This window comes from Benincasa hispida, chromosome 9 (assembly GCF_027475165.1).
Source record: "Benincasa hispida cultivar pf3 chromosome 9, pf3_genome.v1.1, whole genome shotgun sequence".
Classification (NCBI taxonomy): Eukaryota; Viridiplantae; Streptophyta; class Magnoliopsida; order Cucurbitales; family Cucurbitaceae; genus Benincasa; species Benincasa hispida.
The window spans coordinates 14251714-14276793 of record NC_143486.1 but is presented as its reverse complement, the minus strand read 5'-3'; the positions used below and the strand labels follow the sequence as shown (position 1 = coordinate 14276793).

The window sequence follows — 25080 nt, the reverse complement described above, 5'->3', positions numbered from 1 at the left end:
GAGTCCTAGCTTAAGTCCTAGGGAGTCGGGTTGTTACATCAATGGTATACACAAAGATAAGTGTTGCCCATAATACATTTAACTTTAAAAAAAATAAATCTAGATAGTATTACCGATGATATAATTTAAGAATATATAAATCTTTCGCATTTAGAAAAGGAGAATTGATATTAGTGGTAGATTAAAATAATGGTTAAAAAGTAAATATAAAAGCAAAAGCGCTAGAAGGAGGGCTTAAACCTCTGACTTTGTGGTTAATAGCCACACGCTCTAACCAACTGAGCTATTCCAGCAAATATTAATTACTTAATTAATTCTTTATGAATCAAATTCATAAGAATTTAATACTTGAATCCTAATAAAATATTTGTCTCTTAATTATAGATCAGATCTATTATTAACCATATGATATTAATCTCATTCATATGTTATTCCATCAATTGATTTGAACAATTCAAATCATCCATCTTTTTCTTTAGTGAGCTAACAGGGGGACTTTATGGACATATAGATTAGAAGCTACAATGATATGAGATTAATTAATTAAACTCTTTAATGAAATTAATCAATGTTAATTAACTATCGAGTATTCCACTAAAGACCAATAGTTACACTTTTCGCATTGTAGATATATTTTTGTGTCAACAGATATAACCAATCAACATATATATATATATATATATAAGAGTTTTACTGATCTCAATTGGAGGTATAAATAATATATATTCTTAATCTAAAAAGTATCCCAATTGTAAGTATATATTTTCTAAAAACACTCCTTTCATTAAAGTTTGAGTCATCCCATTAATATTATATGTTTTCTAAATCTCTAGCATAAAAATAGTAAAACATATTGAATTGTGATTTAAAATAAGGGCAAGTTGCAAAATGAGCCAAACAAGTTACTAGTACAAACCTTTTAGTTTTATAAAAATAATAAAAGAAATGTCCAACCCACGATTAAAAATGTATAGATATATTTGATACACCGATACAAACTTGATATACTTGATATATCTGATGTACCTGATACACTTGATACCCCTTGATACACTCGATACACTACTGTACTTAATACACTTGATATCCTTCATTTAACAAACATTTGAAACGTTCTAAACTAACAAAATTAAAAAAATTAAATCAAATAAGAAAATTAAACAAAGAGATGAAATTGCTTAATCACCCGTTAGATATATTGGTGTATCAACTAACTAATATACAACATAGATATATTGGTGTATCAATTGATTAATATACAAAATATAAGTATATCAGAGAAAAAAATAAAAAAGAGCCTAATATTGAGATTTTACTAATAGAGCCTCATCAATTTCCCCACGGGGACGGGGTCCTACGGGGCGGAGATTCCCCGATTAGGCGGGAAATAGGGGAGGGTGTAAAACCCATAGCCAAATTTCCCCTAATAACAAGGAATACAGAAGAATTTGATCCTAGGGTACGAGTAGGGAGGACCCTAAAAAGATAAAAAGAAGAGAAAACCTTGGGGACTTAAATCCTAAATAGTGAAGAAAGGATTGAATAATTGAAAGAAATATAGGGAAATTGATTTTGGAGAAAATCTGGAAAATTTGTGTGAAATGTGTTGGAGGTAAAGACATATGGTTAAAGAAAGTGGGAGAGAGCGAGATTGGAGAGAGCGAGAGAACGAGATTGGAGAGAGCGAGAAAGAGGGAGAGAACGAGATTGTAGGAGAGAGCGAGATTTTGAGCAAGAAAGTGGGAGAGAGCGAGACCAGCGAGATCAGCGAGAGCGAGAGCAAGCTAAGTCAAGCGCCAAGCGTGCGTCGAGCAAACGTGCAGCAATGCCTCGCCCGGTGATGCATTCGAGCGCCTCAAGTGTTGAAGGGCCTCACCTATGCGTCGATCGGCTGGGCAAGCATCTATGTGTTGAACCTTGGGCTAAGTTGTAGACCTGGAGGAATCACTTTGATTGAAGGAGTGAATGCATGAGAATGCTGAGGTCATAAGGGAAACGTCATCTTAACAAGTGGCTTGTTGAGAATAAACCTTTGGACCTAAGAAATTGAGGTGGACGCTTGAAAAGGCATGCAAAGTTGGTCTTTATCACTAGAAGAAATTCAGGCTTTAATGTCGGTTGGCAATCGACATTAAAGATAGTGTTATTAAAGCCCTTTAATGTCGGTTGTAAACCGACATTAAAGGGCTTCAATAACACATAAGGTTTCAACCGACATTGAAGGTCTTTAGTGATTTAAGCCTGTTGGTTGAAACCGACATTAAAAGTCCGACATTAAAGCTTTTTTAATTCTTAACCGACATTGAATGGCTATGGCAAAGCCTACAGTGGGAATGGCATATCCCAAGCTCCATCCTACATTCTCTTGTATGTAAACATCCATCCTCCAAAGTACACAAAAGGGAAAAAATAGAGAGTAGGGAAAGATGTATGAGATGGCAAAATCATGTGCTATCATTCTTGTTTTTGTTTTTGTTTCTTAAAAAAAATAGAATCACAACCATTCATAGATTCATACATCAATGAATCATGTGTATATTTTGATGGACATCTAAATATGCTTCGAGCAGGTGATAAGAGAAAATCTGTGCAGATAATGGATGGGCACAATGTGTATAAAGCAAATCAAGCATCACACTATTCCGATTCTTCTCTTCATCCTGCATAATGTACCAAATTTGCAAATTAATAATCTCAGCATTGAAACTCGATTGACTACACAAGAAAGTAATTTCACCTTCTTCACAGAGTACAGACTGACTAAAAGTACATAACTCGTTCTTTCATACCGTCAAAGAGCTTTCAAGTCTCCTAGTTTGAGCAAGCAACTTTCTCTCGTCAATGAAAGGCAATTTGGCAACACCCTGAATTTAAGGGAAGAAGATTCAGTGGCTTACATCAATTTAACAAACATCCAAAGAGATTCTTGAACAGATAACACTTCAGAATATTCTTTTAAAAAAATAAATAAGCTTCTAGCTCATTGGGGAAAAGGGAAAAAAAAAAAAAGCAGTACCTGCCACTGAAAACGCTTTCCATTCATGTCAATCTCAAAGTCTATTCATCCAAAAAGAAAACACCATTTGAGGAAAAAGGAAAAATTACAAGAAAACAAAACAAAAGATTTTGAGATAATGTAAGAGGAGGATATGCTGAAAAGAAAATAGAGACTATTTTGAGACAAAATCATACAAGGATCAATCAGGCTTTAGTTCGGTTTTGGCTTCTGATAAGTGTACTCAAATAAAGGAAGTATTCTGCTTTACTTTTTTACTTAGCGCCAACAGGGGGAAAAAAATCTAACTTCATTCTTTTGTTGGCTTAGCCATTGAACTTTTTATGCTTTCAATGGAAAGTGTTTTTCATTTCTCGTTAACAAAAGTCAGATATAAATTCATCTTTATTAAGCTATATAAACTTTACATAGACTAGCAAGATAAATGACGGATAAATTAGGATAGAACCTTGCAGCTGGTAGAGTTCCCATCAGTTGATCAAAAGGCTTAAATGGCTCTCCGATGATCAGCCAAGTTTTGAAGGTCAGAGGCAAAAGGTGAATAATGATAAGGATAATACCTGAACCAAAAAAGCAAGTTTCAGTTGAAACATCAACAACGTGAGCACTGCCCATTGCCATGCCAAAATACATGGATACCAAACAGCTTATTGGCCCTCGTCTTTAATTCAATGATGATTTTCAAACAAATCAGGACCCAATACATTGCATGCATATCCACGGAAAATTAATGGACAACTTTAAAATCAAAAGAAGAAATGGTTCTCTGAAGAATGCACCCATTTGTTATAATAAGCAAGTGAAGGTTACCATTGCCAAGAGCAAACCCCTGAATAGTAATATCGACAGACCCAACATAAACCCTCCACTTACTTCAGGACCTGCACAAAAAATAAACCCATCAGCTACTTCTGTTCATCAGAACTACTTGAGGGGGATTTGTTTAAGGTAATTATTAATGCTATTTGATAACGAAAAATTCTCGGCATCCAATTCCAATAATATCTGCCAATTGTTGATGGATTAAAAGCACTGCAAGCTCCCAATCTAATAAGTGCACAACATCGAAGCACACAGAAGCCAAATTAAATATTTTATACGAACTCATGACGGGAGTATTGGGATAATAGAGGCTGAGTAAATCTACAACTATAAATTAGTCGTGAGATATTTCCTTAAGACCAAAACAGGTTTTCCAAAATATAAATCACCAAAAAGGAAACAGTAAAACATGAATTCAGCAATGCATTTATCTATTGCTAGACAACAAATTATTAACCCAATTTCTCATTTCCATGCAATATTGCATTCTGCAACTTCAAATTTTTTTTCCGGCTTTTTCAAATTTGACATTCAACGCTATTAACTTACCACCCATCTTAGTCCTAGAAATCACATCAACTTCTTTATTTTATTTCCATGAAATTCATCACTTGAAATTATTAGATGATAATAAATCATTCATAGTCTAATAAGAAGCTAGCAAAATTAAAACTATCTGGAATATTCCATGTAAGGTGTCAAACGAGGTTCAGCAAACCCATCACCTTTTGGACCTTGGTTGAATCTAAAAGTCTTTCACCACTAATGTACAACACTTGTGATAAACTTATCGATGGTACAATCCTGGAAAAATAAATCAAATGCTAACGCTAAATTAATATGATAAATATAGAACATAAACTATCTACATAAAACATTATTCGGGAGTCTTCAGGTTTAGTGGTAGGTAATCAATGGTTTAACTTTAAAGTTCTGAGAGGCTGTGTGGTTGGAGAATACTCGATCATACTCTTTCCCCGCACTAAATAGGAAGAAGACAATATTCCTACTATGCATGAGTTGGCATAGTAGGAGGAAGACATTATTCCTACTATGCATGTGTTGGCATAGTAGGAGGAAGACATTATTCCTACCATGCATGTGTTGGCATAGTAGGAAGAAGACATCCAGCACTTGTATGGCCCAAACTTGCGTTGATAGACACCTTAAGCACGAGGTGGAAGGGGGTTGTAGGTTGACACACTTTGAGAACTACACATAGGTAAGTAGGTGTCAAGTTTTGGAGGCTCTTGGACTCATAAAAGGAGGGACGCCTCACTCTAAACCTTCACACCAAGATTTTTCTTAAAAGAGCATAAGAAGAGGAAAAATAAGAGGAGAGAAATTTGAGTGAGGGTCGGAGTTCCAACAAGGATGCAAGGGAACCAAACTGACTGGACAGCAGCGATAGGCCAACTTCAAACCACTAGATCTCCCTAACCACTCGTGCAAATCAGATGATTCTTGAACCAAAAGTTTCTAAATTAAGTCTAGTTTCTGTGAATGGGCTGCCTCGGCATAACTCTAATTCTAAGGCTGTCAAAACTAAGGAAAACCGTGAGATACTCACCAGGGGAAGACAGCCGGGCCAGGTAGAGCAAAACTTATCCTCAGAGCTTTCGCCAAGGAATTTGAGGGTGAAACTTTAAGGTATTACAGTTAAGAAATTTTCCTACATTTTTGAAGAAGGAATTGTCTTGAGATAAGGTTCGGAAGTAGTAGTAATCTAAACTTCAAAACTGACTAGGATCCAACGGTAGAATCAGGGAAACCGGGTGAACTGCATGACAAGTTCTCCTTAACTTTACTGTGAGTGGTTAATTCTTCCTTTGTTATTTCGTGCTTATTGTATATTAATATGCTGTAGATTGTGTATGATGATGGGATGGTCAGGGGGTCTAAGGACCTAGAACCTGAACCCAGAGTAAATCCTTACAAGATGGTCAGGGGACCGAGGAGTCTAGTACCTGAGCCTATGGGATTGAGAATCCTTGAAGTGGGATGGTCAGAGGGCCGACGGGCCTAGTTTCTAAGCCTATGATAGGAGGAGCTATGTTCACATAGGCTGGTATTATTGTTATTATGTGGTAAACATCTACCGTATGTGTAGGTGGAATGGTGAAAAGCTTCATGCTTTTGTTAGAGGTTCACTTAGAAACCTCATGTTTGGTTGTGGAAGATTTATAATTGTGTCATCACTCACTGAGCTTTGTAAAAACTCATTCCATTATTTCATGTTTTTCTTCCCAAGTAGCAAAAGGTGAGGAGTTCCAGGGTGCTGCTAAGGTCAAGGTCTGCCACATGCAATAGTTACACTTTCGAAGGGTTTTACAGTTGGTTGTTGTTGTAAACTTGTTGTTAAGTCTTGGAGTTGTATAAACGTTACATTATTGTTGTAATAAGATGGGTCGATTGGCCTACTTAACCCGATGTAGTTTGCCTCCTTGACTTAAAGGGTTGATAACTGCTGCAGTCTTGCCCTTTCCTAGGCTAAGAAGGTGGTCTAAGGCAGGGTACAGCTTGGTATCAGAGCATAAGATTTCTGGGACAATTGAGGAATTAGTTATACTGGCTTGGTATCGAAGGGTTTTAAATTGAATGTTTATGCCAAAATTTGAGTAATTTATTTTTAAATTCAAATTGTCATATAAAACTAACCATAATAAACAATTTAGTAATTATTTAATTAAAATTTGCTCACATGAGTGATTTAAATTAATTGACTTTTTTTTAAAAAAAAAAGAAAAGAAAAAAAGAAGGTAACGAAAAAATTCCTTGAGCAGAATCCGATCTAATTCGCCCCACGGGGATGGGGAATGGCATCCCCGGCCCTGCCCTCCTCTGGACATCTCTAATAAGGTGTCCCATCATTTTCTTTTGCACTAGCTCTCTCTTTGCTCTCCATTTTCCATTTTCCCTTCTTTCTTCACTCTCCTTTCTTCTACCATTTTTCATTATGAATTTGAGATTTTGAACCATCGACAACAAATCGCCACTTGCCGTTCGCGGATCATGTCAATACACTCATCCCCCATACTTTGTAACTTTCTTAAACCTCCTCCCCAATTCTGCCGGCTCACTCAACCCCAACGCTGGAGGATGACGACTATCAAGATTTTGACACAGTTCAATCACAACGAAATTCTCATAGACTGTGGAAATGGGGCTTGATCAGTCAGAATCAGCCAATTTTGAGCGAAGATTGAGGTTCTACAAAGTGCGCAATTGAAAACGTGAAGGTGAAGATTGAGGTTCTACGAAGATTGAGGGCATGAAGGTGTTAAACGTGATTTGGGGATTTTGCAATATTTGCAAAATTTGAAAAATTGGAGCTATGTTTGCTAAACCCTAAACATAATTTGCCACTCAATATAATTTCCCTCAAAATATTACCACAACTAACTTGCCTCATTTGCAAGATTCTTCTTAATCAACAATTTGCAAAATTCTTAATTATAACAATTGACCTTAAAAAACTAAAGTTGGCTAATTATTAATTTTAATTTTTAGGGTGGGGAAGCTCTAACGTTGAAATCGTTAGTATAAATTTATACTAATTTAGTTATTCTTGTTTTGATAAGTTCACAGTCTTAAATTTATAATTTAACTTTAAATTATTTTATGTAAATTTATATAAATGTCCCATTATCTGCACATTGTGACGAGCTTTAATAAAAATATGGTATGTTGTCAAACTCAAAAAATGAATATTTACATTTGTTGTAATGCCTTGAATATGTTATATGACACTTCAAATGACCAAGTGCGCTATATAAACTATTAATCCTAGAGGCGCTATTATTATCTATTGTGTAACATCCTCTCTAATAAAAACTCTTTTCCGCTCCGTGGATGTAGGTAACACCTTGTCAGTGAACCACATAATTTACTGTGTCAATCCTCTCTAATCTTTTACGTTCTCTGTATTCTTTACTGTTGATTTCGTAACAGGATTTCCTTAAAAAAAATATTTTTCAAAAACTCATTTTCATTTAAACACTTTTAATTAAAAACCTGTTTAAAATAAAAATACTAATTACTTTTAAAATTCATCTTAAGTGGTTGTCAAACAATTCTGTTTTTTTTCTAAAATGACTTATTTATTGAATTAAATAGTTGAAAAAGTATTAAAAACACACCTTTGTTGTGAATTTGAGGAGCACAATGAGAACATGTATATAGTGAAAATATAATATAATAATATATTTATACAATAATATTAAATATATAAAATATAATAATAAAATAAAATAACTAAAATTAAAAAATTGGATAATATGAAAATTAGTGGAATTTTGAAGTGGAATTCTCACCAATGTATATGTGATTTTAAGATCCACCAAAGGTCACTATTTATAGGCAAAGTGGCAAGTAGAAAGTGGACTTACATGGATACCAAACATGAATTACTAAGAGGCACATGGACAACATGAATGGTGACACATGGCCTTTGGGACACTAAGCAAAGAGCATCTATTTTTTATTATAATATTCATAATACTCTCCCTTAGATACCCACATATATATATATATATATATTAAATATATCTCGTTAAAACATTACTAGGAAAAATCCAATTGGAAAAAACCCTAGTGAGGGAAAAAAGTACATAATACATACTCCTAAAAGAATACAATATATTTACTCCCCCTCATGAAAACATCACTGAAGATCTCTGAGTCACCGCATTCCAATATTGTGCACCAATTGTTGTGCTTGGTAATGCCTTTGTAAATAAGTCTGCCAAGTTATCCTTCGAATAAATTTTTTGTATAGTGATTTCGCCATTTTCTTCAAGATCGGGAGTGTAGAAAAGCTTTGGTGAAATATGTTTTGTTCTATTACCTTTAATATATTTCCTTTGATTTGAGCTATGCAAGTTGTATTGTCTTCGTATAATATTGTTGGAAGATTTTTATTAGAACACAAGCCACATGTTTTAAGAATGTGTTGAGTCATTGACCTTAGTCATATACATTCTCGACTAGTCTCGAGAATTGAAAGAATTTTAGTATGATTTGAGGAAGTGGCCGTTATAACCTGTTTCACCGATCACCATGATATATTAGTTCCTCCACATGTGAACAGATAACCTGTTTGAGATCTAACTTTATATGGATCAAATAAATATCCAGAGTTTGCATAATTAACTAGATCAAAATTTGATTTATTTGAACAAAACAAACCCATATCGATTGTTCCTTGGAGATAACTAAGTATATGCTTAATTCCGTTCGAATGTCTTTTTGTAGGAAAAATATATCTAGCTAATAAATTTACTGAAAATGCAATACCTGATCTTGTATTATTAGCAAGATACATGGGATACCAATTACACTAAGATATAGTACTTCAGGACCAAGAAGTTCTTCATTATCTTCTCGAGGTCAAAATATATCTTTCTTTATATCCAATGAATGGACTTCCATTGAAATATTTAATGGATGTGCTTTGTCCATATAAAATCTTTTTAAAAAAATTTCTTGTATAAGTTAACTGATGAATAAATATTCAATCTGCTAAATGCTCAATTTGCAAACCAAGGTAAAATTTTGTTTTTCTTAGATCTTTCATCTCAAATTCTTTCATAAGATATTCTATTGCCTTGGAAAACTCTTTAGGAGTTCCAATTATATTCAAGTCATCAACATATATAGTTATAATAGCAAATCCTAATTATGATTTCTTTATAAGAACACACAGACATATTTGATTGTTTTGATATCCTTCTTTCAATAAATATCTACTCAGAGGATTATACCACATTCGTCCTGATTTTTTCAATCCATATAGTGATCTCTATAATTTTATTGAATACCATTCTCAGGAAATTGATGTATATGTTTCAGGTACCTTAAATCCTTATGGGATTCTCATATAAATATCATTATCAAGAGATCCATATAAATATGTTGTGACTACATCCATAAGATGCATATTCAGACTTTTATACACAGTCAAGCTAATTAAATATCTTAATGTAATTGTATCCACCACTGGAGAATAGTCTCCTCAAAATCAATTTTAGGTTTTTGTGAAAAACCTTGTGCAACTAGTCTTGCTTTATATCTTGTGACCTTATTATTTTCATTTCTTTTCCTCACAAATACCCATTTGTATCCCACAGGTTTAACACTTTCTGGTGTTCAGACTACTGGTCCAAAAACCCGACGTTTTGAAAGTGAGTTTAATTCTGCCTTGATTGCTTCTTTCAACTGAAGCCAATCTTTTCTATGTCAACATTCTTCAACAGATTTTGGTTTAGAATTCTCATTTTCAGATATAATATCAAGTGCAACATTATATGCAAAAATGTTGTCAATAATTACATTAGTTCGATTCCATCTTTTTCCTGTCATGACATAATTTATTGAAAGTTCATTATTATCTTTAGGTATTCCACCTTCCTCACTAGTCATGTCGAGGATTTCTTTATGGTTATTTACATCCTCAACCAAGCCTATTTCAATATTAATTATTTTTCATCTTTGAGGATTTTTATCTTTAGAACCTACTAGTCTACAATGCTTCTGGCGTGTTCCAGACTCATTAGTGATAACTTGTTGTGTTAGGATATCAATATTTTATGGAACATTTGCAGCTGGTATATGTGACTTAGTTAATTTCTTTGCATCTATAAATGCATCTAGTAATTGATTTGCTATATTTTGCAAATGAATTATTTTTCAAACTTCAAGTTCACATTGATCTGTACGAGGATCTAAATGAGACAATAACGATGCATTCCATGTAATTTATTTTTCCAACTTCTTAATTCCTCTTCCTAATGTTGGAAAATTTGTCTCATTAAAATGACAATCAGCAAATCGTGCAGTAAATACATCACCCGTCAGGGGCTCAAGATATTTAATAATTGATGGGAATCATATCCAACATATATTCCTAACCTCCTTTTTGGACCCATCTTAGTGCGTTGTAGTGGAGCAATTGGAACATATACTACACATCTAAAAATTCTCAGATGGGAAATATTTGGCTTATAACCATAAGCTAATTGTAATGGCGAGTACTTATGATAAGCTACTAGCCCAATGCGTACAAGTGATGTTGCATGCAAAATAGCATGTTCCCATATAGATGAAGGAAGCTTAGCTCTCATAAGTAATGGTCTTGCAATTAATTGCAAACGTTTTATAAATGATTCTACTAAATCATTTTGTGTATGAACATGAGCTACAGAATGTTCACACTTATCCCAATTGACATACAATAATTATCAAAAGCTTAGGATATAAATTCACCGGCATTATCAAGATGAGTGGTCTTAATTGTATAATTAGGAAATTGTGCTCTTAACTTAATTATTTGAGCAAGTAATCTTGCAAATGTAAGATTTTGACTTGATAATAAACACACGTGTGACCATCTGCTGGATGCATTTAGTAATACCATAAAATATCTAAATGGTCTACTTGGTGGGTTAATGAGTCTACATATATCACCATGAATTCGTTCTAAAAATACAGGCGATTCAGTCCCCACTTTAGCTAATGATGATCTAATTATCAATTTTCCTTGAGAGCAAGCATGGCATGATAATACATTAGATTGAAAAATCTTTTGGTTCTTCAATGGGTGTCCATTTGAGTTCTCAATAATTCTCTTCATCATTATAGATCCTAGATGACCCAATCGGTTATGCCAAATTATAAATATGTCTGGATTCATGAACTTTAGGTTGATTGTTGCATATGTTTCAATTACTCATATATGAGTATAATACAATCCAAAAGATAAAGGAGGCAATTCTTCCAGTATACGTTTTTCATTTGAGATAGTGGATATGATATATAGATGTTCCACATCATTCTTACTATCAATCTCAATATGAATCATTGCAACATATATCTTTAAAATTTAGAAGATTTCTCTTTGATTGACTAGAGAACAGTACATTGTCGATTATAAATTTTGTTCCTCTAGACAAAATAATATTTTCTTTTCCAAAACCTTCGATCAAGTTTGCAGAACCCGATATTGTATTTACTTTTACTTTCAGTATTGTCAATTTGGAAAAGTATTTTTTACTTGTAAGTATTGTGTGTATAGTTGCACTGTCTGTCAGATATAGATCTTCTTTGCTCATTTTTTAAACACCCAACATATTAAAATGATCCATGTTTCTTCACTAAAAGAAAATAATTACAATAAGAAAAACAACACTTAAAATATACAAAAGTTACTAAAAAGACATGAAAATAGATAAAAGAAAACAACATTAAGTCTAGATATTCTCAAAATCAAAAGAAACACTTGATTTGCCACTAACTGTGCCAATCTTCTCTTCAGGAGATTCAAAGAACTCTGTCACATCCAAATTTGTCATGTGGGAAGGGTCAAATATGTCATTATCTTGGTATGCAAAATTTGCTTCCACATTTTTCTCTTTTTTCTTCAGGGAGACTTGATAGAGGTCAACTAAGTATTTTGACGTACTACAGGTACGTGACCAATGCTCAGTCATTTTGCATCGGAAACATTTATTTTCAACAAACTTTGAACTTTTATCTTGTGGAGTTTTTCCTTTGTGACCATCATTTTATATGGTTCTTTCGAAATTTAAAAGATCCGACTCACGAATGCACACATCTTTCTAGGCTGGGATGAGCAGCGTTGCAACGCTCTGAAGACAGTGTTGCAATGATGCCTGGACAGAAGCTGCTCTTCAGTTTTCTCCTACTTGCCTACTTCAAACCTCAATTACAGCCTAATATGGACTCTATTGACTCTAATAAAATTATAGACTCGAGAGCACACATATAAGCTCATCAATCAAGAGCTAATAACAAATTAAACTTTATAATTAAAGAGAATTTTAATGCCAAAGTTGAAATTTAACCACATCAATCATAGCAACATGCAAACTTAGAAATTCACCCACCAAATTCAAATTAACGATAATTAAGTGCTTAAATCATACTCTGATACTCATTGATAGAGTAAACTAACATGCAACGGAAGAAATAAAAATCAATAAGCACTCTAATTACACTTAATTTGAGTTCAAAAGCATGCTGAAAACAAATTTTGTAGAGAAAGTGTTTCATGAGATACAACCTTTGATGAATCTCTTCAAACACAACTTTACTCTATGAATTGAGACTTCAAATTTGCAATGAATCACTACAATGACCTTCTCTACTATTCTCAAGCTTGGAATGAGCGGTGGAAACACTGAATTGAGGCCAATAGAGTTGAGATGGATGAGGATTTGGAGAGGAAAAGTTTATGCAAAATCTCAACTCTTAATCTGATTGCATGGAGTCTGATTGCATGGAGTCTAATTGAAGTTCAACACTTCAATTTATATTGAAATACCATGCTTTAAGGATTAATACAAGCTGATGCCACTTAAAATTGAAGTGGCGTCAGGTGTATTTTGAGTGGAAAAATCCAAAATTGGGATTTTCCCACTTTGAAATATTTTTATTCAATTTTAATAAACTTAATTTGATTAATTAATTTAAATTAAAACTGATTTTTTAAAATTCAATTTTAATTTAATTTTATAATTTTGAATTTAAAAAATCCAAAATTCAATTTAACCAAATTACTAATTTTGAACCATCTTAGAAAATGAATAAAATTGAATAATAATTAATTAAACTGATTTAATTAATTAAATTTAATATCAAATATTAAATATTAAATATTATATTCACCTCATCAAATATTTAAATCATTATTTAAATATTTTTTAACTCTCCATTTTCATTTAATTTTAACAAAATCAAACGTTTTAATTGTATTAAATACAATTAATTGAATTTGAACACTTCAAATTTAAAACCCTAATTTCGAATCTCAACATTTCAAATCGATTCAATTCATTGATCCAAGATATAAAATATGAGCTAATAGAGGGACCTTATGGACATACAGATCATGAGCTCTAACAATTTGCGATTAATTGGCTAAACTCTTTAGACCAAATTAATCACTATTTGTTAACTATCGAGACACACCACTATAGCTCGATAGTTGCATTCTCCTCACTATAGATATATTTCTGTCCATTTTTAACCATAATTAGTAAGTCGATTCTTCACAGGTCGTTCATATTTACAACTACGTCAAGGTTACTATTTTACCTCTGTAAATACATCTTGCTTCTTAAGTTCCTACTGATCCTCCATTTAAAAAATTGGTTTATAGTCTAACTTATAAATCATATCCCTCTCGATCACAAGAGGGCGGGGCCCCGTTGTTCAAGACCAAGAATCAGTGCTTAAGAGAACAGCTTATCTACTAACCCTAAGTTGGGTAAGAGTGAATTCCATCTTGCAGAACTATGTCTTTAGCTAGCTCACTACGGATAAACACAAGGATCATTTTGTTTTTGAAAAATTTAAGTTGTTCAAATTATGAGGGAATATTTTAAATTATATGTAATACAGCTAATATAATGCATATAGATACATTAAATTATAAAGTTAATTTTGAATGAAATTTGAAATTAAATTATATAATTTAAGAGAATAATGTATTTGAATAAGATTGAAATATTAAATAATATGAATGAGATTTATATTAAAACTATAGATTGAATTTAATGTAAATGGGATACATATTAAAAGTATAGGTTATGAGAAAAAGTTACGTTTGAATATGATTCAAATGTATTATTTAATTAATTTTTTTAATTTAATAAATTAAATAATAACTTCCCTGTAGTTACAAGGGAGTTAGAGGGAGTGGACTGAAAGGAGTTAACTCCCCTCACTCATTCTACACAGGTTAACTTCTGCATTTTGCTGGGAGTTGGTAGAATTCTCATTCACATAATCACTCTCTTAATTCTCTCTCAATCTCTCATCACTCTCAAATTAAAAGAGGTTTCCACAAACCAAGTCTTGCCGGAGAATAGCAGAAAAGACTTAGTAGTGGTGTCTAAGTTCATGTTTGAAAAGGTCATAAACATAATAAAGAATTAGAGAAGATTGAGAAGTTATCTTCAAAGAAATTTTCTTTTTCCTTGAAGTTCTTCACAGTAAAAGTATGCTTAGTTTGATGTTTAATCTTCTCTCTATTTTCTGTATTTTTCAAAACAATAAATAAAAGCATAGGCGATCAATCGCTTCTACATGAATTTGATCCATTCATTTTCAATTTTTATTTAGAAGATTTGTTGTATAATTTCTGGTAGATAAAAAAAAAAGACAAAAAATGTGTTTGAAAAGAAAAGAGAATCACGATGTGAATTTCAAATAGAAGATGCCCCTAATTGTTATCATATTTCCATTAAGTTTTTTTTTTTTTTTTTTCTTTTTTTTTTTTGTACAGGTGACTCTTTTTAAAGTGCTTTTATGATTGATGACCCGCCCCCCACAAATGTATGAATTCTAATCTTCTGCTTATGTCACATCCGACTACCATATATATATATATATATTTTTTTTTTTGTAATTACGTTAGGGATGACCATATCTATCGTAGCACTAACGAGATGACCATCTCTATCACGATCTCCATTTTTCCTCATTTTTCTCAAAGGTTGTTGTGTTTTTAGGTGAGAAAAATAAGATCATCATAGAGATAGATCGCGTTAGGGCTACTCTTGGTAATCCCTAATGCGATACGTTAGAATGTGTACAATCAGTTTGTTGTGTTTTCCTTAATTTTCTTCAAGTTTAATGTGTTTGGATAAAAAAAAATTAGAGAGATTACGATAGGGATAACCATCGCGTTAAGGCTACCATAGATGTGACCATTCCTAATGCGATATATTATAAAAAACGGTATAGGATCTGACATAAGCAGAAGGTTAGAATTAATACATTTGTGTGCGTGGATCATCAATCATAAACACACATAGGAAAGGATCATCCACACAAAAACCTCTATTTCCATTTGTTTGCAAAATTCTTGCATCTTTTAATAGCAAAATTGTTGCAACTTATTTTGTTAAAAGAAAAGTTCTAAGACTTCATTAATCAACTCAAATTAGAAGTACATATATATTTCAAATCGCATTATAATATTTTCAACTTATTCCAATTAAGTGTGTGTATGTATGTATGTATTATGTATGTATGCATGTATGCATGTGTATATATATAAGGTTGCACCCGTCTTTATGCATTCCATTTTATCACTCACACAAAAAAAGAATTAAAATATTTAAAAAAACAAATAAGAAAATTCATTGCATAAGATAGGGTTGGCAACTGAGGCACCTGCACCCATGTTGTCACACCAAAGAACAAGTATACCCTTTGGAGAGAATCCAATCTCAGTTAACAGATTTTTCACCCAAATGATCTTGGTTGCAGCATGAGTAATAGCTCGATACTCGGACTCAGTACTGGAGCGAGCCACTGTCATTTGTTTCTTAAATGACCAAGAAATGAGAGTCGATTGAAGATAGAGGCAATAAGCAGCTGTAGATTTTTTATCATCAATACTTGAGGCCCAATCTGCTTCAGAATAGGCTGTTAAATTAAGGTAAGTATCACAGTTGGTGGTTAGGCCAAAGTGGAGAGTCCCTGCAAGATATCTAAGCTCACGTTCGACAATTGACCAGTGAATATTAGTAGAAGCTTTGAGGATATAGCTAAGCTTATTAACAATAAAGGCAATGTCCGATCTTGTATTAGTGTGGTATTGGAGAGCACCAACCGTGCTACGATATAGAAATGGGTCATGGAGGGGTGTTCCAATGCTCAAGGACAGGGAGGTGCCAGGTACTGCAAGGGTTGGACAAGGCTTCATATGGTTAAGGTTTAGTTTAGAGAGAAGCTCAGTTATGTATTAAGCTTGATGCAAATGTAGGCCGGAGGTTGTATAAGAGATTTGGACACCAAGAAATTGGCTGAGCTGTTCTAGATCTTTGAGAGAGAACTGTGTATGCAGTCAGGCAACAAGATGATCAATGTGAGTTGGATCATTACCGGTGAGTATAAAATCATCTACATAGACTAGCAGCAGAGTAATGGAGGATGAGGTACGCATATAATATAGAGAAGTTTCTAGGGAGCTTACTTTGAAGCCGAGTTGACAAATAGATGCTTTGAGCTCATCATTCCACGCACGAGGAGTCTGCTTGAGACCATAGAGAGCTTTATTGAGCGTGCAAACATAATATGGGTGAGTTTTGCTTTCAAAACCCGGGGGTTGAGACATGTAGACAGTCTCCTTCAGCTTGCCATTGAGAAAGTAATTATTGAAGTCAATTTGACGAAGTGGCCAGTGATGAGACACTGCCAAAGTAAGCACAATTCTAACAGTAAACATCTTGACAACAGGACTGAATGTATCAAAATAACCAAAGCCAGGGTGTTGATGAAACCCTTTAGCAATAAGACGTGCCTTATACCATTGAACAAGGCCTTGAGCATCACGTTTAATACGATAGACCCATTTGCAACCAACAACAATTTGATCAGATGAAGAAGGTACCAGTGACCAAGTATTTGTACGTTGCAGTGCAGCAAGTTCTTCAATCATAGCTTCTTGCCACTGTAGAGCTGTAAGAGCCTGAGAAACTGAAGTTGGTTCACTCTGAGTAAGGTCTTCAATATGTTCAGCAACCCAAGCCTTGGGTTTGAAAATACCAGCCTTCCCTCTGGTGATCATTGGATGAGTGCCAATGAGGGGTTGACTGATAGGGTGTAGGGATTGCTGTGGAGGGGAGGGTAGAAGTGTTATTAAGGGTGACACTGTAGGGGATTGAAAAGTGGTTGAGGGAGACAGTAATGGGTTAGGATGTGGAGAAGGTGAACTTGTGGCTGGTGTAGGAAAAGTGTGAGGAGATTGAGGTTGGATAAAAGGTTTTGTTTCAGGTGAGGGTTACGGAAAGGATGGATGGACAGGAGGTGAAGAGAACCATGTGGAGATTGATGGAGCTAAATTGGTGGGAGTAGAGATTTGAAGGTTAGCAAAAAAACCTGTTTGGAATGGAAATTCGTCTTCATTAAATATGACATGGCAAGAGATGATGACCTTCCCATCCTCAGTAAGACATCTATGACCTTTGTGTATTAAGGAAGGGCCAAGATAACATTTGCTGCTATGAAAGGCAAATGTATGTTACTGGTATTGACGAAGGTGTGGATAGCACGCACACCTAAAGACTCCTAGAGATAGTAGGTCCAATTTGCTTCAAAGTAACACTTCCATGGGACTATGACCCTGAAGGATAGGAGAAGAAAGAGAGTTAATAAGATAAATAGCAGTTTGAAAGGCATACAACCATAGGTGTAGTGGCATCTTAGCCTGTGCTAAGAGAGTAAGATCGGTTTCAACAACATGGCGATGTTTACGTTCAGTTCGACAATTTTGTGCTGAAGTGTAGGGGTAGGAGACCCTTATTTGAATTCCAAGCTGATCATATAAATGTGCCACTACTTTGTACTCACCCCCACTATCCATTTGCAACATGTGAATGGATTTTTTGAATTGATTAAGAACAAAAGCTTGAAAGTGTCTAAAGGCAATTGCAGTGTCACTTTTCTGTTTTAACGGGTATAGCCAAGTGAATCGACTATAGTCATCAACAAACAACACATAATATCTATATCCATCTGCAGAAAGCATTGGGGTTGGCCCCCATAGATCAATATGCACTAGTTCAAAAGGTGTGCTTGCATGAGAAAGAGAGTCAGAAAAGGGTAAGGCATGAGACTTTCCAAACTGACAAGCTTCACAAAATGACTTCTCATTATCAGTAATTTGTAAGTTATATCCACTAATTACTTTTGACAAAACTTTAGGGGATGGATGGCCAAGTCGCCTGTGGAGAAGCATTGTGGTTATTGTCCTGCTGGTTTGAAAAGCAAATTGACGTGAGAATTCTTTAGATGGAGCAGTCAAGCGAGCATCTGGCAATCTTGAAGTAATTAGGGCATTATTTATAGACTGGTTGACATCCTCCAATTGGTATAGCCCATCTTTAAGCCGGCCTTTCAGGATTGGTACTCCCAACTCCTTGTCCTTGACCACACAAAAGTCAGCATGAAATTCAACCACTATATTGTTTTCTTTGGAAAGTTTTGATACAGTTACCAGGTTCTTGGCTATGGCAGGCACATAAAGAATATTTAACAATGACAGACACCAGAACTAGTAGGTATATTTATATGTCCATAGCGAGATATAGGAAGGGATGTACCATTTCCAACCACTACTTTGTCATTACCTATGTAGGCAGGTGAGGATTAGATGAAGCTTGGATTGCTGTGATGTGTGAGGACGCCCCACTGTTTACATACCAGTAGGGGTCAGCAACTGACTCAGGTGAAGCTACAATTGAATGAGTAAGGAGAACAGAGGTGTTCTGTTCTTGACTTCGATTTGGTGGGAGTTGAGTAGATTCAATACGAGTGTGAGTTTGTTTGGGGTTATTGAACTCCTTATTGTATCTGAAGTAGCAACCATTAGCTGTATGCTCAAGTTTTCCACAAGTTTGGCAGGTTGGTCTAGTTGTGGATGCATTATTCTAACGACCAGGACCCCTATTGCGACCTCCTCCACCCCTAAAATTTGATGGTTGTGTATATCCAGAGGAGTTTTGAGGGGTGTGTGCTGAAGGATTGGATTGATTATGCACAATATTGGCTGAGGGTGGGCTGGGTGAGAGTGAGACATTAGCTATTCTGGTAATTCCTGTCTTGATAGCAAGTTGATACTCAAGCCTTTTCTCATATGACAGCAGGTCAGATTGCAGATCAGACCAACGTGTTGTTCCTTTGCTTTGGATTGCTACTACGACTAGGTTATACTCTTCATCAGGACCAACTAGCACTTATGAAGTCAGATTAGAGGAGGAGACGGGGGAACCTGCAAGGGCAAGACCATCAACAAAACGTTTCATCATAGCAAGGTACTCACTCATTTTCAATGTACCTTTACGAGTTTGCTGAAACATTCTTTTGAGGTAATCTGTTTCAACTCTGGATTAGACTCTAACCAACTCTTGGACTGCTTCCCAGAGTTCTGTAGAAGTTTAAAAGCCCATCACTTGTGTTACTATCTCCTGGTTTATTGAGTTATAAAGCCAACCCAAAAGGAGCTGATCCACTGTTATCCAGGCATCATAAGCTGGATTTGATTGCATTTCGACATCAGGGACTGAGATAGTAGTTGGATCTGCACTGGAGCTTTCATCGGATCGACCACTGGTTGGAACTTGAATAAAACGATCTGGGCAAGGAGTTTCTCCAGTTAGATAACCTTCCAATCTCTAACTTCTTAGAATTGGCCATGCAAGATTCTGCCAAAGCAAGAAATTTGACCTATCTATTTTGATGGATGTGACTTGGTTGAAAAGTTGATTTAGGGGAGGACCTGTGATGGTTTCACTGCTGGCAGCTCCAGACAAAATAGGTGGGAAAAAATTTGTAGAAGGTCAATTTGCCATCACTTATCTGGGGCTCTGATACCAAGTCAAGCAGCTGTATAAGCTAAGCTTGAAGAAGAAAATAAAATGTTGCAGCAAAAGATGAAAATCGGGGAGAGCAATTTTTGCTTCCCTTTTCTGTATATTTGATTTTGTATATTAAATCTTTTCTCACATATAATACACGGCAGTGATGTATAGACATATACACTTAGGTTTGAGAATAAGGACAAAAAATAACCAACGAATCTTCTATACAGCTGGTAAGGAATAACTGTATGGCAGAGGCTATTAGGGGGAGAAGAAGAGCATACACATCAGTATCAGCGAGAGCATAACACACCAACGACACCAGGGAGAGCATACACACCAGCGACACCAACGAGAGCATATACACCAACGAGAGCATACATACCAGCGAGAGCATACATACCAGCGAGAGCATACATACCAGCGAGAGCATATACACCAGCGAGAGCATACATACCAGCGAGAGCATACACACCAACGAGAGCATATATATCAGCTTCTACATGGCTTCTTGTCTCCTGTTGACGAGGCAATTTGTTCTTCCTTGATAGATAGTATTACCTAGTGGGTTGGCAGGGATAAAAATAATGAAAATTGTCCAGAATAGTCTCCTAAAGTCTCCCTCTCTTAGAAATGGCACACTTTTTGAAAAATCGTTAAATTTTTTTTCTCGAGTGATTTGGGGCGTGATCGAGAACCAAAATTAGGGGCTAACTTATTTCAAAAATTATATAATTTAAGAATATGTAAATCTTCTGCATTTAGAAAAGGAAAATTGATATAAATGGTAGATAAGAATATTGGTGAAATATATATATATATATATATATATATATATATATAAAAATAAAAGAAAAAGCGTTAGAAGGAGGGCTTAAACCTCAGACCTTGTGGTTAACAGCCACACGCTCTAACCAACTGAGCTATTCCAACCAATGTCGCTTGCTAAATAATTCATTATGAATCAAATTCATAAGAATTTAATACTTGAATCCTAGTAAAATATTTGTCTCTTAATTATAGATCATATCTATTATTAACCATATCATATTAATCTTATTCATATGTTATTCCATCAATTGATTTGAACAATTCAAATCATTCCTCTTTTCCTTTAATGAGCTGACAAGGGGACTTTATGGACATACGGATTAGAAGCTCCGATGATATGAAATTAATTTATTAAACTCTTTAATGAAATTAATCAATGTTAATTAACTATCAGGCAGTCCACTAAAAACCAATAATTGCACTCTTCGCATTGTAGATATATTTTTGTGTAACCAATCAATATATATAGGACAATAAGAAGATATCCAAGTCAAGTACCTAAGGATACTGAAGGACAATGAGAAGGTATCCTAGTCAGGTACATAAGATACGATGGTACCCAGTTATAACCATGTGCACATAGGTAATACGACGTTGAGGGATTGAGCAAAAGAGTTCTCCCCGACTAAGGTTGACGTTGAGGGTTAGAACTATTAGTTCACTCTCAACTAAGGATAAAGGCAGTCATATATTCTTCTAGGCTAGAAGGATAGCTTGAAATATCTAATGCTTGTAAATGTTTATCAACGCTTGATGTTTACTAATGTATGAGTTTTCCAAGTATGTTTTCCATGTCTAACGCATGATTAGTGGTTTTACAAGCTGGTTCAATATGTTTTAAGCCAACTTATTTCACAAAATATGAAGCGTGCATTAGGGTTAAAGGTAAGGTTGAATGAAACTTGACGTACTATGTTTAAATACCTAAGGTTGCCAAGGTACATGCGTTGGTATTTCTAAACATAATGAGTAGGGATACTGGTAGGGAAGGTATCTGAATAAATATACCTAAGGTGTTGACGGTACATAGCAAACTCCATGTGTATGTAGGTAGGTATGAATGAGAGGCCAAAGTATGGGTCTCTTGGCCGATAATAAACGTTGGGAGCTAGAGCAGTGTATGCTCATTCTCAACTAAGATGTAATGATGATTATTGACGTATAAAAGTTGTTGTCAACATTTATATCTTAAGGATGTTGTTTAAGATGCCATCGGAATATTTAAAGAGATCGATGTAGGGATCTCTTCTAGCCATAGTTTAATGTGAACGGGTCGAGGTAGAGGTCTCATCCAGCCATGGCTTGATGTTGGGAATTAGAGCAGTGAGTGTTCATTCTCAATTAAGATTCAGGTTCCAGATACGATGGTTTTAAAGGTTTTTATGTACACATTTGCTTGGTATATTCTAGTTTCAGTATTATGTTTTCAAGCTTAAGGTTTTGAGCATGAGATTTATGTTTTATTAAGTCACTCACTGGACTTCTAGCTCACGTTTTCAAATGTTTTACTTTCAGGTAGTGGTCAGTTCCCATAAGACTTTTCTGCTGCTGCTCTGCCACTCAAAGAAACAGGTTGAAGGAAACGTAATTGAAAACCTGTATTAGCTAGTACACATGTGTCTGTCTAGTGACTAATACTTTTGATGGGGTTCACTTGGTTGTATTATCTATGTAAAAACAAATGCTGCTAAACCCTATAATGTAAATATGCTAAGCTCTGTGTTATTATGTATGTTGTATTCAGGGTTTGAATATTATTTTAAGGTAAGATAGGTAGTAACTGCCAGCAAAAAGGGTTGGTAACTACTGCAGTCACCATTCCGTCTAGGTTAGGAGAGTAATCTGGTGCGGGGTGTGAAAAAACCGCTCAAACCATGAGCGAACGGGAGAAGTTTCTCCGCATCGCAGCGTCACGACGCTACGGAGAAATTTCTCCATGCGCTACTTAGAGCGTCGTGGTGCTAGGATGCAGTCTTCTACTGCACAACATCGATCTCCTTCGATCCGACATCTAAATCCAGCCTCGAAATGCCAGAAAACCTCCGAGAACAGCACAACTGACTCGATATACAAATGATACAGACTCGATAGCAATTACTTGCTCCAAAAACATGGGCCTTTACAACTAAATTATAAAGAAAACAATGTTGTAGATCTATGCCCTATCCCAAGAACATCAATCAATGAAACCACATTCAACAATAGCCATTCATCAATGAATATAAACAGAATGCAGCAGATCAAAAATACCCACCATCACTGTAAAATTAATTATAAAAAATTGGGAATTTGGGATCAAACCAAGTCTCTGATACCAGTTAAAGGAACTCATGCGAAGGAGACCGCAGCAAAAGCGGATCATCCTAATTCCCAATCGTTTTTTAAAAGGAAATAATTTTATGGCACATGCATTTGGGGAAAAATTAAATCATATAGCATACCAAAAAAATTAAACCAAAAAGGTTTAGGAAAACTTACCCTTGAAGATCTTCTTCAAACGAATCCCTTGAACGCTACCATGGAGTCCTCGGTATTTTCTAGTGATAATCAAGGAGGTATGGGCTTTAGAGTGTTTTGGGATTGAGGGAGAATGAAGGATTTGAGAGAAAAACCTTGGGAAAGCAAATAACTTTAAAAAAAAAAAAAAAAACTTACAGAGAGCAACTTTCTTTCTGCCTTTTTTTTTTTCTTTTGCAAGTTTAAGAAGGAGAGACCTCCACCACTTCTTACGTGAGTGGTGGAGAGAGAAAAAAGTAGGGAGGGAGTTATTTAATTAATTTAAAATTAAATAATTATTTAATTATTTAATTATTTAATAATTAAATAATTAATAAATAATTTTAATTCGGAATTAAAAATATAACAAATATATATAGTAACCAATTTATTATATATTATGCAATCATATGTTATATCATATATAATAGATAATATATAGTTTAATATTGTATAATATACAATATATAACCTATAGTTTCTTTTCTCTCTTTTATAATATAAATCATATTTACATTAAATTTTAATTATATGAATCTAATTCATATATTAACATTTGAATCATATTCAAAGATTTAATTCCACTCATAAATTCTTTATATTATAATGTATAAAATATATTATAGTAATTATATCATATACAATTATACAAACATAATTATATCATATATAATTAATTCCCTCAATTAATTTTAACAATTCAAATTAATCCAAAACTTGATTCTCATAAAATCCGATGAGCTACCGAGGGGACCTCATGACCCTGTAGCTTGAAGCTTCAACGATTCGTAAATAATTAATTAAACTCTTTAATTAAATTATTCACCATCCGTTAACTGTCTGGAACTCCACTAAAGATTGACAGCTGCTCGCACTACAGATATATTTCTGTATCCATTAGATATAACTAATCCGCAGTACAACGATCCTTCACAAATTGCTCGTAAGTACAGGTGGACTAATTTACCGTTTTACTCCTGTAGTTACATATAACTCATTAAGTACCACTGATTCCTGTAATGAACAATAAATCTAGTCCCACTATGACTAACCCCTCTCGGGCCAGGAAAGGGTATGGCGCCACTATGTTCAAGCCCCAAAATTAGTTCTTAAGGGAGCAATTTATCTACTTTCCCCAACATTGGGGAATGAGTGAATTCTATTTTGTGTAGTTGTGTTTCCAATTCCCCAATCAAACGAATCCCTAAAATGGTAGGCATCTGGAGTCAGTGATCTGACCATTCTCACCCATAGAAATCAAAGGACCGCCTTCATAGGTAGGAGTTCACAACTCATGCAGGATTCAAGTCGTGTTACCTATAGTCATCCTGATGAAATGGAAGTCTCTATTAAGAACGGTGTTATATAATGAGACTACTCATTTCGTGGTCCGGTCTTATACAAACTTTTTTTTATAGAATATTCTCGCTCACATGTCTCCACATGAATGATCAGGATCAGATCACTTGTAGCACTTTACAATAATTGTAACATCTACAAAGTGGGTCATACTCGTAGTATCACAAG

General features: G+C 34.6%; 1 non-coding gene and 1 pseudogene across 1 annotated transcript; both read right to left on the bottom strand.

Annotated features, from left to right (window-relative positions):
* Nucleotides 1-219: 219 nt before the first annotated feature.
* On the bottom strand, nt 220-293 carry TRNAN-AUU (transfer RNA asparagine (anticodon AUU)). Its single transcript has one exon. It is a non-coding gene; the product is annotated as a tRNA-Asn (tRNA).
* A 6569-nt stretch (nt 294-6862) lies between these two features.
* Nucleotides 6863-16571, bottom strand: LOC120084556 (secreted RxLR effector protein 161 pseudogene; annotated as a pseudogene).
* Between the last annotated feature and the right edge of the window lie 8509 nt (nt 16572-25080).